Below are 19125 nucleotides of genomic sequence, written 5' to 3' on the forward strand. Positions count from 1 at the left end.
CTCAGTGAGGTCACATGGTAGCTAATATCAGTCTTAATTCACTCCTGTAATCATGGGACTTTCGGAGGCTGAGGTGGGCAGATCATTAGGTCAAGAGATGGAGACCATCCTGGCCAACATGGTGAAACCCCATCTCTACAAATAATACAAAAATTAGCCGGGTGTGCTGGCACACACCTATGGTCCCAGTTACTCAGGAGGCTAAGGAGGAAGAATTGCTTGAACTCAGGCGGAGGAGGTTGCAGTGAGCCGAGATTGCACCACTGCACTCCAGCCTGGTGACAGAGGAAGACTTCATCTCAAAAAAAAAGAAAAAAGAAAAAAGAGTCAAGACCCATTGGTGTGCTGTATTCAGGAGACCCATCTCATATGCAAAGACACACATAGGCTCAAGATAAAGGGATGAAGGATATACCCAAAGGATTATAAATTATTCTACTATAAAGACATATGCACATATATGTTTATTGCAGCACCATTTGCAATAGGAAAGACTTGGAAACAACCCAAATGCCCATCAGTGATAGACTGGATAAAGAAAATGGGGCACATATAAACCATGGAATACTATGCAGTCATAAAAAGTGAGTTCATGTCCTGAAGCAATCATTCTCAGCAAACTAACACAGGAACAGAAAACCAAACACTGCATGTTCTCACTCACAAGTGGGAGTTGAACAATGAGAACACATGGACACAGGGAGGGGAACAACTCACATGGGGCTTATTGGGTATGGAGGGCAAGGGGAGGGAGAGCATTAGGACAGATACCTCATCCACGTAGGGCTTAAAACCTAGATGACAAGTTGATATGTGCAGCAAACAACCATGGCATGTGTATACCCTATATAACAAACCTGCACATTCTGCAGATGTATCCCAGAACTTTAAGTAAAATAAAATAAAAAAGTGAGTGGCTTTCCCAGTGGGTTACAATATAATATTTAGGAATTTCTCTCAACAGTAAAGAGAAAAAAGTATAACAAGAGATAACTGATTTTAATAAAGAAGGACTAAGAAGGCATAGGTTAAGAAAATGATTTTATTCTGAATTTCTTTAACTCTGAGCTGCTTGATGGTCTGTCCCAGAAAAACAAGCCTCTGTATTACAGAATGATAGGTTCAGAGAGTGCACTGTGCCTCTAGTGTTGGAGCATTGCAACCTGGGCTCCTGTGAAGAGCCTTTGTCATGAAGGCGGAAGATCTTATACAATCTCATCAGTACTATTGTTAGCTTTGGAAGATGCAGGCAATCTTTATTTCGTGTGAAGTCTGATTACCTATTGAACAAACAAGAAAAGAAAATTTGGAAGTAATTGCTTTGGAAAGCACACAAAATACCTATTTTCTTGCCAGAGTTTTTATCTGAAAGTGGAAAAAACAGGGTTTAGAATATCTGTTTGGGAAGCAAGGATGCTTTTAGCTCTGATGTCTTCTATTTAACAGGAGATTCTAATTTTTAAACATTTGTTCTGCTGGGTCTTGGAGATCTGCTGGTGTTGGAAGGATCTTAGCCATAAAAACATTTTAACAGGTCCTGTTATTTAGTAATGAAATAGTAGAGATATACACAGCATTCACTTAGAAATATTTTCTTAAATAGATCATGGGGAGACAACTTGATGATTCATTTTAAGTCTGGAAGTTTGAAATTTAGGAAACTCCTTCAGGAAGGTTGTTGACACCACTAGTGTTGTGGTCATAAAGATACGTAACAAGGTTCTTATTTGTCAGAGAAAATGGAAGTATGGATTTGCCTGAAGGAGGGGTAGGAATTAGATGATTTTTCAAGTTGCTTTTAGTACTTAAATGTTAGAATGTTCAAGAAAATATGAGAAACTCCATTAGTTGAATTAATTGGGATGATGGTTTGTCTCTCTTCCTCCTTCTTGCTCCTCTTTTGAGGCTATGGTGGGGGTCTTTTCGTTTTAAATACACCTATTGTATTAGTCTGTTTTCATGCTGCTGATAAAGACATACTTGAGACTGGGCAATTTACAAAAGAAAGAGGTTTAATGGATGCACAGTTTTACATGGCTGGGGAGGCCTCACAATCATGGCAGAAGGCAAGGAGGAGCAAGTCACATCTTACATGGATGGTGGCAGGCAAAGAGTGCTTGTGCATGGAAACTCCAGTTCTTAGAAACCATCAGATCCCAGGAGACCCATTCACTATCACAAGAACAGCAAGGGAAAGACCTGCACCATAATCCAATCTTCTCCCTTCAGGTCCCTCTCACAACATGGGAATTATGGGAGTTACAAGATGAGATTTGGGTGGGGACAGAGCCAAACTATATCATTCCACCCCTGGTCCCTCCCAAATCTCATATCTTCACATTTCAAAACCAATCATGCCTTCCCAACAGTCCCCCAAAGTCTCAACTCATTTTAGCATTAACTCAAAAGTTCACAGTCCAAAGTCTTGTCAGAGACAAGGCAATTCCCTTCCACCTGTGAGCCTGTAAAATCAAAAGCAAGGTAGTCACTTCCTAGATATAATGGGGGTACAAATATTGGGTACATACAGCCATTCCAAATGTGAGAAATTGGCCAAAACAAAGGGCTACAGGCCCCATGCAAGTCCAAAGTCTAGTGGGCAGTCAAATCTCAAAGCTCCAAATGATCTCCTTTGACTGCATGTCTCATATCCAGGACACACCAATGCAAGAGGTAGGTTCCCATACTCTTGGCCAGCTGTGCCCCTGTGGCTTTGCTGCCCAAGACTATGGGTCCTGGCTGCCTTCAAAGGCTGGTATTGAGTGTTTGCAGCTTTTCCAGGTGCACAGTGCAAGCTGTCAATGGATCTACCATTCTGGGGTCTGGAGGATGGTGGCCCTCTTCTCACAGCTCTACTAGGTGGTGCCCCCATAGGAACTTTGTGTGGGGGTTCCCACCGCACATTTCCTTTCTGCACTGCTCTAGCAGAGGTTCTCCATGAGGACTTGGCCCCTACAGCAAACTTCTGCCTGGGCATCCAGGTATTTCCATGTATCTTCTGAAATCTAGGCAGAGATTCCCAAACCAATACTTGACTTCTTTGCACTCACAAGCTCAACACCACGTGGAATCAGTGAAGGCTTCAGGCTCACACCCTCTAAAACCATGGTCTGAGCTCTATGTTGGCCCTTATTAATCATGGCTGGAGCGGTGAGATGCAGTGCATCAAGTCCCTAGACTGCACGCAGCAGAGGATGCTGGGCCTGGCCTACAAAACCATTTTTTCCTCCTAAACCTCTGGGCTTGTGATGGGATGGGCTGCCACAAGGTCTCTGACATGCCCTGGAGACATTTTCCCCATTGGGTTGCTGATTCACATTCGGGTCTTTGTTAGTTATGCAAATTTCTGCAGTCAGCTTGAATTTCTCCTCAGAAAAAGAGATTTTCTTTTCTTTTGCATTGTCAGGCTGTAAAATTTTCAGTCTTTTATGCCCCATTTCCCTTTTAAAAGCAAATGCCTTTAACAGCACTGAAGTCACCTTTTGAATGCTCAGCTGCTTAAAAATTTCTTCTGCCAGATACCCTAAATCATCTCTCTCAAGTTCAAAGTTCCACAAACCTCTAGGGCAGGGAAAATGCTGCCAGTCTCTTTGCTAAAACATAACTATTGCCTTTGCTCCAGTTCCCAACAAATACCTCACCTGCATTTGAGACCACCTCTGTCTGGATTTCATTGTCCATATCATTATCAGCATTTTGTCGAAGACATTCAGGAAGTCTCTAGGGAGTTCCAAACTTTCCTACATTTTCGTATCTTCTTCTGAGCCTTCCAAACTGTTCCACTCTCTGCCTGTTACCCACTTCCAAAGTCACTTCCACATTTTTGGATATCTTTTCAGCAGTGCCACACTATACTGGTACCAATTTTCTGTATCAGTCTGTTTTCATGCTGCCGTTAAGAACATACCCAAGACTGGGCATTTTACAAAAGAAAGAGGTTTAATTGGACTCACAGTTTTACGTGGCTGGGGAGGCCTCACAATCATGGTGGAATGCAAAGAGGAGCAAGTCACATTTTATGTGGATGGCAGCAGGCAAAGAGAGCTTGTGCATGGAAATTTCCATTTTAAAAAACCATCACGAGAACAGCGTGGGAAAGACCCAGCCCTGTGATTCAACCAACTCCCACCAGGTCCCTCCCACAACACATGGGAATTAGGAGCTATAAGATGAGATTTGGTGGGGACACAGAGCCAAACCATGTCACCTATATATAGTCCTCATATCATTCTCCTTACAAATATCCATTTTTGTCCATTAATAGCATCTTTTAGTGTTGTGGCACACTTCACCATTCAGAGACAGTTTGTCTTATTTTTTTTTTTTTTGAAACAAGGTCTTGCTCTGTTGCCCAGGCTGGAGTGCAGTGGCATGCTCCTGGCTCATTGCAGCCTTGACCTCCCCAGGTTTAGGCGGTCCTCCCATCTCAGCCTCCTGAGTAGCTGGAACTATAGGCACATGCCACCATGCCCAGCTAATTTATCTGTTTAGTGGAGATGGAGTTTCACCATGTTTCCCAGGCTGGTCTCTAACTTCTGGGCTCAAGCCATCTGCCCATCTCAGACTCCCAAAGTGGTAGGATTACAGGTGTGTGCCACCATGCCAAGCCAGTTTGGCTTCTTAATTCTTTGCACATCACTTCCCTGAATATTCATCTTTCCATCCCTTTCAGGACCAGCTCCCTTTGCCCCTTTGCTGCTTTTACCTTTTTATCTTTTATTTTCTGGAAGGTAGGCTGTATGGTAGAGGCAGTATATAAATTATCTGTTACTTCTTAGCTGTGTAATTTAGAAAATGTTACCTAACCCCAATTTTATTCTTTGCACAATGTGAATAATCACATTCACTTTACAAGGATTTAGGAAATAAAATGATTGAAAAGTAGTTGGCACTTGGTACATTTATTGAAAACATTTAAAAATGGATGTATGGGTGACATGGGAAGCATCTGACAAATTCCTTTAAATGACTGGTTGGATTGCTAAGTCATGCTCTTTTGTCCTTAGTTCAGGTATTTCATTTTCTTTTGTTTTTTTGTCCTTTGCTCTATCACCCAGGCTGGAGTGCAGCAGCATGATTTTGGCTCACTGCAGCCTCCACCTCCCGGGTTCACACAATTCTCCTGCCTCGGCCTTCCAAGTCGCTGAGATTGTAGGTGCACGCCACCACACCTGGCTAATATTTGTAGTTTTAATAGAGATGGAGTTTCTCCATGTTGGCCATGCTGGTCTCGAATTCCTGACCTCAAGTGGTCCACCTGCCTTGGCCTCCCAAAGTGCTGGATTACAGGTGTGAACCACACGTCTGGCCAGCACTTCCTATTTTTAAAGGCCACTTTGTTGTGTCTCATGGACAGAGAATCAAACTCTTTGTTAATGCTCTGCTCTGTTTTTCTCTGTAATCTCATGTTACCACCACATGGGTCAGCAGGTAGAGGAGTCTTCTTGTTTCCAAACAGGAGAAATATATCATGCATAATTTAAACAATTTAAATCCTGAATTGCCAATATAAAATGCTAAGTGTTAGACAGCACCATTCCAGCTTTAGCAAACTATGAAACTAGGTGAAATTTCTAAGAAACGGGCATTTCTCCCTGACCATCTCCTGCCAGGTGTGAATTTTCCTGGTTGGTATAAATTGTGCTTGGGAGGTGATATGTCTCAAAAGATTTCCAAGTAGAAGAAGTTGTAGACTGCAACCAAAATGATGATCCTCACCAGCTAATGTGTTCTAAGTGGCTGATGGCTTCAGACGTTGTGCTTGTTCATGCTGACTAGGATTAGAGTGCTGATAGAGGTAGGGCGGAGAGCTAGGGCTGCAAAATTCTCTGGTTTAGTTTTTTGTATAACTGAAACTGCTTAGCGAATTATTCCATTTGCTTTACCATTTGCTGGCTTAAGAATGACCACAGAGGCAAAAGAAAGGGTCTGGCACCAACCTGCTCATTTGGCAAATTTTCTTGACACCATCTTTAGCCCCAGTGCATGCTATGCTGAACATCTTAGACTTTACAGTAGAGAGAAAAATCTACAAGTTTATGTATATGTATGAAAAACTTCACTTAAAAATCTTATCTTTAATTTTTTTTCTTTTTCTTAAATAATTTCAACTTTTATTTTAGATTCAGGGGGCACATGTGCGGGTTTGTTACAATGCTGTATTGCATGACACTGAGGTTTGGGGTATGAATGATCCCGTCCCCCAGGTAGTGAGCATGGAACTCAACAGGTAATTTTTCAGCCCTTTTTCTCCTCCTCCTCTTCCCACTCTGGTAGTCCCCAGTGTCTATTATTCCCATCTTTATGTTCATATGTACCCAATGTTTAGATCTCATTTATAAGCAAGAACATGTGGTATTTGGTTTTCTGTTCTTACATTAACTCCCTTAGGATAATGACCTCCAGTTTCATCATGTTGCTACAGAGGACATGATTTCATTCTTTTTTCTGGTTGTGTAGCATTCCGTGGTGTATATGGACCACATTTTCTTTGTTCAGCCCACTGTTGATGGGCATGTAGGTTGATCCCATGTCTTTGGTATTGCAAATGATGCTGCAATAAGCATACCGGTGCAGGTGTCCTTTGTATAGAGTGATTGATTTTCCTTTGGGTATATACCCAGCAGTGAAATTGCTGAGTCAAATGGTAGTTCTTTTTTCAGTTCTTTGAGAAATCTTCAAACTGCTTTCCAAAGTGACTGGACTAATTTACATTTCCATCAGAAGTGTATAAGCGTTCCTTTTTTCTCTGTAGCCTCACCAGCATTTGTTATTTTTTGTCTTTAAAAAATCTCATCTTTAAAGTCATCGGAAGAAAATAGTGGAGAAAGCCCTTATTTATCAATTTAACAAACATTTGTTGAGCTTCTATTGTGTAGAAAATACCTGCCAGTGCTAAAGATAAAAAGAAAAAATAGGCTGAGGAGTCTCTGCCCTTGAGCAGTCAGCAGTCAACTGGAGAGACACAGTTATGTTAATGTGATAAAGACTCCGATAGAGAAATACGTAAGGTGTCATGGAAATGCATAGGTGAAACTCAAGGTAAGAGGTCTGGGAAGTCTTTCTTGTGCCTTATTCAACATCAGATATTGACACTGCGAGCACATGCTGAAGTCTAATATCAATGAGAAACCCTTCCGGCATACATTAGCTCTTGTTTTCCATCATAACATTCATAATGGAAAGATGCACCATATAAAAGCAGTGCCTAAAAGCTTTATGCTGTGGCACAGTCCTTCCCAAACATTAAAGGAATCAAGCAGGAGAGAAATAATGAATGCAAAGAATGTTTTAGTCCAGACTTCTGTATTCAATCATTAAATAAGTAACGAGTGCATCCATATACCAGGCACTGCTCTAAGACTAGGGATACAGATGTGTACAAACAATGTCCCTGCCTTAAGAGAACTTTGATTTTCAGCTGGGCAGGAACAGAAAAGACACCTATACACAAATATATAATGCAGTATCATTTCAGATATTGAGAAGTGCTATGAACAACCTAATGTAGGGCCATGAGCTGGGGAGTGACTTAAGAGATGAATGGTGTCTGCTGTCATTAGGGTGGTCAAGGGTGGTGACATTGAATGAGAACTAAAAGATGCATCATGTCTAGAGTTCCTGAGAAGGGAATGGGCTTGGGATGTCTGAGTAATAAAAGGGATTCCAGTGTTTGTTAGAGCTGTGTGATCCAGGCGGGAGGGAGGCAGTGAGGCCAGGGAGATAGACGAGACGGCATCAGAAGACACAGCAGTCATCTCATAGCAGGGATGCCCATGCCAAAAATGGCAATGGGGAAATTGCCAATGGAGGCACATCTCACATCGAGTATGAGAAGACTCATTATTAAAAAAACAAACTCTATATTTAAGGAATGTGGAAAAGCCTCAGACATAACTCATGCTTCTGTAATCATAAGAGAATTCAAACTAGTGAGAAATTCTCTACAGGAAAGTAACATGGAAGACTCACCTCCCCCACAGATCATCTTCTCCTCTCCATCAGAGGTTTTGTGATTGTACCCTGTGATTGCAATTCATGTGAAATTTAACATCTCCCAGTCCTGAGGGATTCATACAGGAGAGTAATCTTGGGAATGCAATGGGGGTGCATCAAGATGTTAAATGCTGTGTTCTGTGGTTTTAATCTAGTCATAAGTGGTATTTTATAGATTCCTTTTAGAGTTGCTAGTTAAGAAAGGTGAAACCAGACACACTCATCTAGGGGTAAGAAGGGCCTGGGGCCGATGAACAAATGTTCCGTGAATCTTTATGGAATGCTCTTGCTGAACAGTATTTTCTTTCTAAGAAAGCAGAACTTTGGAAGACAAGGTTGTCAGTGTCAGTGAAATGGGTCCGTAAGAAGTGGTTCGCTAAGCCTCACTTAATGGTGGTTTGTCTGCCTGCCTACCACATACACCAAACACTTACTAGAACGGCGGTCACGCACCCACACACAGTGCACAATCTGCATTAACAGGACTTTACCATTGCGTTGACTTCATTGGCATAATGTTGCTGTTACTGGAAGACTCACCTAGGCAAATAGCTTTATTGTTTATTACAGGAACTTCCAGAAAAACCATCAACTTTTCCCTAGAAATCTTTCCCCTCACCTCCAAACCTTTGTCTTGCTGCTTCTACCAATCACAAACAATTAGGTTATAATCCTTCTTCATTCTTAATCAGCCACCTGTACTGAAAGATCAATCTTAAACCACCTTCAAAGTACCAATAAAATCTGATCTTGCTTTTCTCTTTCTGAGACTGTTTCAAAGCCCTGGTTGGGTGGTGTCTTCCCTTGCAGTGGTAAGCAATGAACTAGGCCCTCTGTATCACCAGGTTGCATTGATGATATTTGGAGATTGTACTGACATGTCAGAATTTGGGAGAGGGGGAATATACCAAGAAAAATGGGATAGAGCCTGGGAGCCTTCATCTTGATTCTTGAGACAGGCTAAAAATATAACAAAATCAACAGGTTGAAAAGACAAACCATAGACTTGGAGAAAATGTTTGCAAGATTCATGCCTGATAAAGGTCTGGTATCAAGATAAACAAGCAATTCTCAAAACTCAACAAGAACACATCAAATAACCCAATTAAAAAGTGGGCAAAAGATCTGAACAAATACCTCACCAAAGAAGATATACAGATGGCAAATAGCATCGGAAAAGGTGCTACACACCATAAGTCATTAGGGAACTGCAAATTAAAATACGGAGATGCCACCTATTAGAATGACCAACATCTAAAACACTGAGAGCACCAAATGCTGGCAATGGTTTAGAACAACAGAAGTTCTCATTCTTTGATGGAGGGAATGCAAAAATTGTACAGCTGCTTTGAAAGACAGCTTGGCAGTTTCTTACAAAACTAAACACACTCTTACTGCTATAGATTGAGTGTGTCTCCCTATAATTGGTTACGGAAACCAAACTCCCCAAGGTGATGGTGTTGGGATGTGATTAGGTCATGAGGGTGAGACTCATTGATGAAGGCTTCATTATAAAAGGTGCTCTAAATTCTAAGCAAAAAAAAAAAACAAAGCTGGAGGCATCCTGCTACCTGAACTATACTTCAAACTATACTATAAGGCTACAGGAACCAAAACAGCATGATACTAGTTCCAAAATAGACGCATAGACCAATGGAACAGAACAGAGATCTCAGACATATGACCACACATATACACACATTTGATCTTTGACAAACTTGACAAAAATAAGCAATGCAGAAAGGATACCCTATTTAATAAATGGTACTAGGACTACTGGCTAGCCATGTGCATTGTATAAGGTATAAGGAAAACTGGACCTTTTCCTTACACCTTATACAAAAATTAACTCAAGATGGATTAAAGACTTAAATGTAAAATCCAAAACTATAAAAATCCTAAAAGAAAATCTGGGCAATACCATTCAAAACATATGCATGAGAAAATATTTTATTACAAAAACATCAAAGGCAATTGCAATACAAGCCAAAATTGACAAATGGGACCTAATTAAACTAAAGAGCTTCTGCACAGCAAAATAAATTATCAGAGTGAACAGACAATCTACAGAATGGGAGAAAATATTTGCAATCTGTTCATCTGACAAAGGTCTAATATCCAGAATCTACAAGGAACTTAAACAAATTTACAAGAAAAAAACAAACAACCCATCAAAAAGTGGGCAAAGGACATGAGCAGACACTTCTCAAAAGAAGACATTTATGTGGCCAACAAACATCTGACAAAAAGCTTAACTTCATTGACCATTAGAAAAATGCAAATCAAAACCACAATTATATACCATCTCACACTAGTCAGAACAGTGATTATTAAAAAGTTGAGAAACAACAGATGCTGATGAGGTTGGGGAGAAATAGGAACATTTTTATGCTGTTGGTGGGAATGTAAATTAATTCAATCATTGTGGAAGACTGTGATAATTCCTCAAATATTTAGAACTAAAAATACCATCTGACCCAGTGATCCCATTACTGGCTATATACTCAAAGGAATATAAATCATTCTATTATAAAGATACATGGATGCATATGTTCACTGCAGCACATTCACAATAGCAAAGACATCAATTCAAATGCCCATCAGTGATAGACTGGATAAAGAAAATGTGGTACACATTTACCATGGAATAGTATGCAGCCATAAAAAGGAACGAGATCATGTCCTTTGCAGGTACATGGATGAAGCTGGAAACCTTTATTCTCAGCAAAGAACAAGGACTAGAAAACCAAACACTGCATGTTCTCACTCATAAGTGGGAGGTGAACAGTGAGAACACATGGACACAGGGAGGGGAACATCACACACTGGGACCTGTTGTGGGGTGGGAGGAGGGAGGATCAGGATAAACAGCTAATGCATATGGAGCTTAAAACCTAGGTGATGGATTGATAGGGGCAGCAAACCACCATGGCACATGTTTGCCCATGTAATAAACCTGCACATCCTGCACATGTACCCTGAACTTAAAATAAAATATATATAAAAAAGAAAAAAGCTGTTAAAATAGTTGATCTCAAAAATAAACATTGATATTTTAAAATGATTTTAATGTAAAATAATAAACATTTCAAAATAAACATTAAAAAAGGGGGGTCTAGAGAGCTCCCTTGCCCCTTCTACCATGTGAAGACACAGTGAGAGGACTGCCATCTATTAGGGCTAGTGCAAAAGTAAATGCAGTTTTTGCCCTTAAAAGTACTTACTTCCTGGCTCACCCTTTTGATATGAGCCAGGAAGCAGGCCCTCACCAAACACTCAATCTGCCACACCTTGGACTGCTAACCTCCAACACTGCAAGAAATACATTTCTGTTGTTTAGAAGCCACCCGGTGTGTGGTATTCTGTTTATAGCAGCCCAAACTGACTCAGGTGGGAAATCATACTCCTTGGTGTTTATCCAAATGAGTTGAAAGTTTATATCCACACAAAAACCTGCATGTGAATATTTAGGGCAGCTGTATTCACAATTTCTAAAGCTTGGAAGCCACTCAAGATGCCCTTCAGCAGGTAAACAGATGAATAGACCGTGGTATACCAGGCAATGGAGATCTACTCAGTGATAAACAGAACCGAGCAACATGAAGGAAATTTAAATGCATATTACTAAGTGAAAGAAGCCAATCTTAAAAGACCAGAGATAAATACTGTACAATTCTAAGTACGTAACATTCTGGAAAAGCTAAAACTATGGGGCTATTAAAAAGATCAGTGGTGTCCAGGGGCTTGGAAGAGAGAGATGAGTAGCTGGAGCACGGAGGATTTTCAGGGCAGTGAAACTATCCTGCATAAGACTATCATGAGACACACTACATCCTACACTAGTTGAAACCCATAGAAGGCACTACACCAAGAGTGAACTCTCATGTCAACTATGGACGTATAGTTGTATCAATATTGGCTCCTCAATTATATCGACTGTATCACACTAATGCAAGCTATTAATCACGGGAAGATAGGTGCTGGTGGTGGTGGTGGGGTGATGAGGTATATGGGAAGCCTCTCTACTTTCCGCTCAATTTTTTTTTTGTAAACTAGAAGCCTTTCAAGAAATAAGACTTATAATTAACCCTCCCCCAAAATCCCAGATAATTAAAATATGGGGAGATTGAGTCATTTGGTAGAGATAGGCATCCAGCAGAATGAATCACCTCTTAGCAGACTGCTGACCTGGATGCCGGGGAGTGGAGGGATAAACTTCATAGGAAATTCTTTTCAGCAGAGCCCTGGAGTGAGGGTGGATTTGGCAGGTGGCAAGGAGCACAAGGGCATTGCAAGTGAATGAACGCCCGCGGTATCCAAGTGGGGGTCTCTGGGGGTTCCAGTTCTGCTGCAGTGCAGGCTGCAAGGGAGGAGAGATGGGTGGGGCTAAGTCATAAAGGGGATCCCTGCCATGCTCAGGAGGGAAGAGACTGCCGTTAGAAGGGGCGAGAAGTGGTCGGTGTGCATCTAGGACCATCAGTCCGATTGCGGTGGAGAGGTGATCATAAGGGCAAAGTGAGCAGTCGTAGGGCTGATGAGGATGCCGCTGGAGCAAACCAAGGATGAAGATCGTGCCGGATCCACCTCCGTGCCTGTGGTGCTTGGCGCCGCATTGAAGGCTCTGTGCAAACCTGGGTAGCATTCGCTGAATGCTGAGGGTGAGCAGTAGGACTGGTGCTTATTTTCTATTATTGGACTTGAAGCATCTTCTCTCTTGACCTCCTCAGCCTTCTCCTCTACTACATCTAAAATGATAGAACAAACATTTTTTCTGAACCCTAAATTGGAAGATATCATCTGATAACTGTAAAATATTGAACATGGTGAGTTGCCTCTGAAAATCTGGGCTATGTGGTGTCTCTGCTTGAAAGAGTGACAGGAACAACATTTCTCTTTACTATCTTTCAGAGACGGAGATATTTCATTCTGAGCTCTTGCCTGAAAAAGTAGGAAAAAGAATTGATAAAAAAAAAAAAAACAGAAAAGAAAAGGTCTAGAACGTGTTTCATTTATATAGTAAAAGACTTCTAGGCTATATAACAGCATGACTTTTCAAAGTGCATAATGACCCTCTTTATTAGTTTTAGCAACTTATTAGAGTATTTTGGAGGCAGAATTTTCTATGAATAGGTAGAAGACACATATAGAAAAGAGTGCTCCTGAGGCATTCTTGCTGACAGCATAATAATAGCTCTGCCCCTGGCATTACAGAACAGACGGCCACACAGCACCCCGACTTCAAAGTCACTTTGTATTCAGAGAAATGTACTGTAATTCCTCACAAAAAAGGACCTTTGAAAATCACATTTAACATATTGTATCCCTATAATCCTTCATGTTTTTGCCTTCCTATAATTTGTGCTGAAGACATTATCCGTTAAAAGCAAATTTTAAAATATAAGATCAACGTTTATTCAAGGTATGAAAGAAGGCCGTTTAGATCAGCTCACACGTTTGGCGCGCCCGCTCTCTCTTGCTTGTACTCATCAGTGGCTCTTTACAGGATGCCTCCTTCCTCCGAGGCTTTAGTGCAGGGTTAATAATACCAGTATTGTTTCTTTAGTTCTGATATCAGTGCAGGGCCTTGCCTTTGCGCAGCTGAAGATGGCGTTTGGTTTCCAAACTTTGTTACATGGAGCCCAAAGATTTCACAAAGGGCTTCCAGGAGAAGCGCCGGGATCCAAAATTCCTATTGAGCCAGAGCTCTTTTGCCTTGATCTCTTTCATCTTTGGGAACCCCTCTGTACGATTTAATTTGGAGATCAGTCTCCCGGCTTAAACAGACAAGCAAAAAAGGGTGAAAACACATGGTCTTGATTAGACCACGCGTATGTAAGTGTTCCTTACTACAGCAGTCTCACTAGCTCAGTTCTCATTGTCCTAACTAAGTGACCAGATAGATTTAGATACCATTTTGGATCAATTCTCTGCTGTCTGAAACTCCGGAATCAGATACATTAGATGATATTAATCTCTGGCTATCCAAACCTGTGAACTGAATACATTTGTATTAATGTATCAAGCAATAATCCTACATAGTCTTGCACACTCGTGTGAATACAACTTTAAGACTGAGAAAAAGAACAGAATGAACTTTCTGCTTTTCCTTATCACATTTTTTCACTGCCCTAGAGCAAGTGAGTGTGTGTGTGTGTGTGTGTGTGTATGGGGAAGGAATCTTCTTAGATTTCATTTTCAAACATTGCAACAGAAATAGTATTATGAAAAGTTAAGTAGTTAGGAAGTATTATGTCTGCATATTTCAGATTTGACAGTTAAGAAATTTCAATTTCCAGGCTGGGTGCAGTGGCTCATGCCTGCCATCTTGGCATTTTGGGAGGCTAAGGTGGGCAATCACTTGAGCTCAGGAGTTCAAGTCCAGCCTGGGTGACATGGTGAAACCTTGTCTCTACCAAAAATACAAAAACTTAGCCAGGTATGGTGCCATGTGCCTGAAGTCCCAGCTACTTGGTAGACTGAGGTGGGAGGATCGCTTGAGACCAGGAGGCAGAGGTTGCAGTGAACTGAGATCATGCCATTGCACTCTAGCCTGGGTGACAGAGTAGTAAGACCTTGTCTCAAAAAAAAAAAAGAAAATAAATAAATAAATAAATTTCAATTTCCCATAGAATTTAATTTCAATTTCCCATAGAATTTTCCCCAAGTTTTAATTTTTTAAAAAGTTCAGCATGGAATTTCAGCACATGGGTGGAGTTAGGAGTGGAGTGAGCCCTTGGAGAACTGGTGTCTGGGAAGGAGTTCTGTGTCCTGACACACGAGGTTCAAATTCCCATTCTGGTACTCTCTAGTTGGTGACTATCTCTCTACATCTCAGTTCTGCATATATAAACTCTCAAATCTCATGACTTTTTTGGGTATTCAAATTTTTTCCTATGATGACTGTGCAAATAATACAAAAAACTAACACGTTTATACGACTCTCTCCTGTTAATCTGCCTGTTGTCAGTCTATTTTATACACCTAGGAGGGTAGAAGGAAAGTCTCTTCTCCTCTGCAAATGCTAATAACAGTAACAAAAAAGTGAGATGAGATTCAATTGAGCTTTCCAATTTGCACGCCATTCCAACGTATTCTATGTGTATGGAAAATTGTATATAAATCTCAGTATTGTGGAGAGTATGGTCTCCATACTCAAATGGACAAAGCAGAGGTGTTGTTACAACCTATTTTAATTAATCTACATTTCGGTCCTGTGAAATTCTTCCAAACAAGTAAAAGAGCTAATAGTAGCATCATTAAAAAGTGCTTGTTTAAGTGATGCCACACATTTACAAAGCATGCCATTTGGCTGGAGGGGAGGATGAAAGCATGGATGTCTTCTTACAGTTTGTGGTCAGTCATCCTCCCCAGAAAAGGGAGAGCATATGGTCTGAGAAGGAAGGTAGCAGACTCATCAGCACTTTGACGAGGAAACCCAGTGGGGTCAGCTGGCATCCCAGCTTTGGGCCGGTTGCTTGGTGACATCAGGTAAGTGCCAAAAATATCAAAGGCTGATACTTAATTCTGAATCCTTTGGCCTTCCATTGGTATTTATTACCTCTAATGGCTACTTCGGTAGTCATGGGAGGTTTCCCGATTCAAAGAAAGTGAAGTGAGATCACCGTAAGAAGGAGTGGTATTCTCAACCAGCTGACACTTTTAGGGGCAATGTCCTGAGTCACAGTCAGCAAGAGGCCTCAGAAAGGCCTTTTGGATTGAGGTGGATGAGCCTCTGGGGAGACTGCCATTTGGAAAATCTTAACCATACTTTTATTCCCAGGAGGCTTCTGCAACTGGGGGCCACTGACTTGTACAGATAATTTTCTGTCATTACAGACAGCACCAGTGGATTTTAACACTTTCCTTGCTGTCAAAAGCAAGGCAAAGTATCCCTCAAAATTGCTGCCCTCTGGAAATGAAGCCGTGTGTCTAGAGGGAGGCTGAACCTCTGAGACTCACTTCACCTCTTTTGATGTGTCTTTTGTTAAACTCTGAATAGTCTTGATTCGGATGTCAGTGAAGTCAAGAAGATGATCACAAAACATAAAAAGCTGATGAATCTTTTGGGAAATTAACAATTTTCTTTTGGAGTTGTTCTCTTCACTGTGTAAAATGATCCCTCCCGGTTTACCACCCATGACCCATTCCACATAGCTGTGTCAGAAGGGAGGTGAAGTAGAAGGACCCACGTGAATTTCTCCCTGCTGTTTCCATGTCCTTTCCCCCATTCAGACATGACCCCCTTTCAAACGTTGCAAGCGGGAAGCAACCTACTGGTTATGGGTATTCTGAGAATACTGTAGAAAAGCCTAGTCCCAGAGGACACTCAGAGAGAAGCCGTAGAGCTAAGAGACTGGATTCTAGTTCTGATCCTCTAAGTAGCTATGCAACCTGTGGTTAAAAAAAAAGAAGGGAACTTGACTATATTGACAAATTACCATGTATCAAGCACTTTACATGCATTTGCTTGTTTAATCCTCACATGGTACTCCTAAGAAAGTAGTTTTCTACTTATTTTGTAGATAAATTATGATTCAGAAAGAGTCTGTGAACTATTCCAAGTTAACATCAGTAATATGCACATACAAAAGAAAACTCGGAAATCAATTTGGATTTCTGGATGAAAACAGACTGAATTAGAAAAGCCCCAGGCAAGGGGTCGACGGGCCATGCCCCTCCATAGGGAGGTGGGTCACCTGAGGAGGTCTCTATGGGACAAGAATGGCTTGGGATCTGGATAGGGCATAAGGCCCCTTGGCAGCTTGTGCCTCTCGGGCTATATGACAGTGTATGGAGACATATTTGAATGTCACAAGTGAGACAGAACCTAATGCTCTCCCGAAGCTGGAGGCCGGGAGTGCTGGGACACCCCCACAACGCCCAGACTGCCCCCGCACCAAGGAATCCTCTGCTCTACAATGTCCGTGTGCCAAGGCTGGGAAACTGTGCCTGGTGTGCCCTTCTAAATTATGGAATCAGTTGGTGAAGGACTAAAGGAATCTGAGAAAGTGGGGCTCAACTTGGTTGTTTGGGTCTCTGGAGATGTGGGCTGTTCGCCCTTGAGGACAACGCCCTTTATATGCTCAGCCCCCAAACTCCCCCAGGGCTGCTGCTGCAGGAGGGCGCTCTGGGCTTGGGGAGGGATGGGGTTGGTGGGGGCAGCAGGCTTTGGTGCAGGAGACTGCTGAATCAGAAGCAGGTCGCTGAAGTGAGGTTAGAGAGAAGGGTGAGCCGACCAATTTGGAGCCTAAGATTCCAACTGGCCACCTGCCATTTTGGAAGCCTCAGCCTGGAGGTCCTGAGGGTTGGACTGCAGTGGATCTGGGGTCCTCACGGACCAGGTGGAAGTGGCATGCCACACCATCTCTTGTTTTTCTGGTCTGAAGAAACCATGTACCAACCCAAGCAGAGTCCTGCTGCTCATACAGTGGACCAGGCCAGCTACCACCACAGGCGTAGCACGTGCTCTGCCTGCAATACCCGTTCCTCCGGGGCTTTGCTTGTCTGTTCCCTCACAATGGGCAAGCTTCTGGCTGGAATCACCTTTTCAGGAAAACCATCCTGCTCTTAAGAAAGTCGTCACCCACCTCTCCCACAAGAATTCCAGTTTCATGAGAGGAGCGCTATTGCTTGTCTTGGTCACTGCTTCACTCTGTGTTGCTGATTATACGGCATAGTTTTCAATTTCAAATAAAAAAGTGTGTGTGGTGTGTATGTGTATGGTGTGTATCTGTTGTGTAATGTTTGCAGTATGTGTGGATGTTTGTGGTATGTGTGCAGTGTATGTATGTGTGTGGTGTATTTGTATAGTGTGTGTGGTGTTTGTGACTGAAGAATGTGTGTGTGTCTGTGAAAAGATTTTACAAGTTTTAAGCGATGTGTGTGTGGGAGGTGTGTGATGTGTGTTTTTCTGAGGGATGTGTACATGTGGATGGTGTGTGTTGTGGGTGTGGTGTGTGGGACGTGTGGTATGTGATATGTATGGTGTGCGTGTGTCTGTAAAGAATGTGTATGTGGGGTATGTGATGTGTGTATTTCTCTAAGGGATGCATATGTAATGGTGTGTGGAGTGTGGGGTGTGTGGGGTGTCTGAAATGCATACGAGGTGTGTGTGATGTCTGTAAGGGATGTGTATGTGGGATGTGTGATGTGTGTTTCTATGAGGGATGTGTGTGGGGGTGTGTGGGGTGCATATGAGGTGTGTGGTGTGTGTTATGTGTGGGGTGCATGTGTGGTATATGCTATGTAGTGTGTGTCTGTACAGGATGTATATATGGGGTGTGTGATGTCTGTGTGTCTGTGAGGGGTGTGTGATGTCTGTGTGTCTGTGAGGGATGTGGTATGTTGTGTGGTGTGTTGTGTGTGGGGGTATGTGGTGTGTGTGGGGTGCATATGAGGTGTGTGGTGTGTGGTGTGTGTAGGGGGATGTGTATGGTATGTGGGGTGTGTGATGTGTGTTTCTGTGAGGGATGCGTGTGTATTGTGTGGTGTCTGGTGTGTCTGTGTGGTGTGTGTATGTATTGTGTGGGGGGGTATGTGGTGTGTTTGGGGTGCATATGAGGTGTGGGGTATGTGGTGTGTGTCTGTAAGGGGTGTGTCTGTAAGGGATGTGTATGTAGGATGTGATGTGTGTGTGTGTCTGTGAGGAATGTGTGTGTGGTGTGTTGTGTGTATGTGATATGTGAATGTTGTGTGGGGAGTATGTGTGTGTGGTGTCTGGTGTATGTGAGGTGCATATGACGTGTGGGGTGTGTGGTGTGTGTCTGTAAGGGATGTGTATGTGTGGGGTGTTGTGTGTGGGGTACATATAAGGTATGTGGGTGTGTGGTGTGTGTCTGTAAGGGATGTGTATGTGGGGTATGTGATGTGTGTGAGGGATGTGTGTGTATTGTGTTTGGGGTGTGTGTGGTGCCTTGGGGGTGTGTGTGGAGTGTGTGGTATGTGTGGGGTGCATATGAGGTGTGGGGGGTGTGTGGTGTGTGTCTGTAAGGGATGTGCCTATGGGGTGTGTGAAGTCTGTGTGTGAGGGATGTGTTATGTTGTGTGTGTATAATGTGTGTGTGGTGCATATGAGGTATGGGGTGTGTGGTGTGTGTCTGTAAGTGAAGTGTATGTGGGGTGTGTGATGTG

This window comes from Callithrix jacchus, chromosome 5 (assembly GCF_049354715.1).
Source record: "Callithrix jacchus isolate 240 chromosome 5, calJac240_pri, whole genome shotgun sequence".
Lineage (NCBI taxonomy): Eukaryota > Metazoa > Chordata > Mammalia > Primates > Cebidae > Callithrix > Callithrix jacchus.